Genomic DNA, 1200 nt, shown 5'->3' on the forward strand with positions numbered 1-1200 from the left:
AATGAATATGATTTAAATAAAATGTACATACATAAGTAAATATAATATCATCTAATATAACCAATAGATAAATGTCATCAAAATAATGTTTTGATATTCAACTTATATTCTGTACATATAGGTATCATTTCTAGTGTAAAAGTGAATCTGATTGGTGCATTTGGGAGATCAAAATTTAAAATTCCCAGTAATTTTCTAAAGCGTCGGGAAAAAAAAAATGATGAACATGATAGATAAATTTTTTTAGATAATTATTTGTTCATCTTTTATCTTATCCTAGATAAATAGTTACGAGATATCTAAACGTTCATCTTAGATAATTTTTTTACTAATCTAAATAAATTCATCTAGATACATTTTTTATTGATAAAAATCGCGAAATTGTACAAACGCATCTTTAAATATATTTTATACAGATTCTCAAACCAAGTTTATGGCTTATAAATGATGTAATTTTTTTGTATTCAAATCATTATTATTATTATGTTCCTAGTGCCCAACTAAAATATACCTAAATTTAAAACCCATTAAAAAAAAAATTGTATTTTTTTTTATCTAGATAAATATGAGTTAAGTTACTTTTATATCTATCTAGATACATTTGAGTTTCATTATCTTTATCTAGATAAAAAAATACTTATCTATCCGAACACTGATTATAATTTTCATATAAGTGCACTTGTACACAAAATATATTTAGTGGGTATATGTTAATAAAAAATACGATTGAAATTGTCAGTATACTTCTGCTTAAAAATTAATACAAACTACTGTTTAATTAAATAAATGAAAAATTAATAGAATATGGAATAAAATAAATTAATAAAATAAGCTAAAAATAAAAAAAAATTCATCAACTATTCATAAAAAATGCAACTTTTATGTTTCCAATTATATAGAAATATGCAATTGATAGTCCATTTTTGCCAAAGAATACGAAAATATGCAAAAAAATAAAATAAAATATATTAGATAGGTATATCGTTTATGTTAATAAAAAATTCGATTGAAATTGTCAGTATACTTCTGCTTACAAATGAATACAAACTGAAATTAAATGAAAAATTAAGACAAAAATGCATGAGGTCGGATTTAAATTTTAAAAAACAACCGTTAAATCTGTATTTAAACAACTAACAAAAGTTCGTTAAAAGTTTTAAGTACCTACGAGTATATTATTATATTTCATACCAACAATTA

Source organism: Acyrthosiphon pisum, chromosome A2, assembly GCF_005508785.2.
Source record: "Acyrthosiphon pisum isolate AL4f chromosome A2, pea_aphid_22Mar2018_4r6ur, whole genome shotgun sequence".
Classification (NCBI taxonomy): Eukaryota; Metazoa; Arthropoda; class Insecta; order Hemiptera; family Aphididae; genus Acyrthosiphon; species Acyrthosiphon pisum.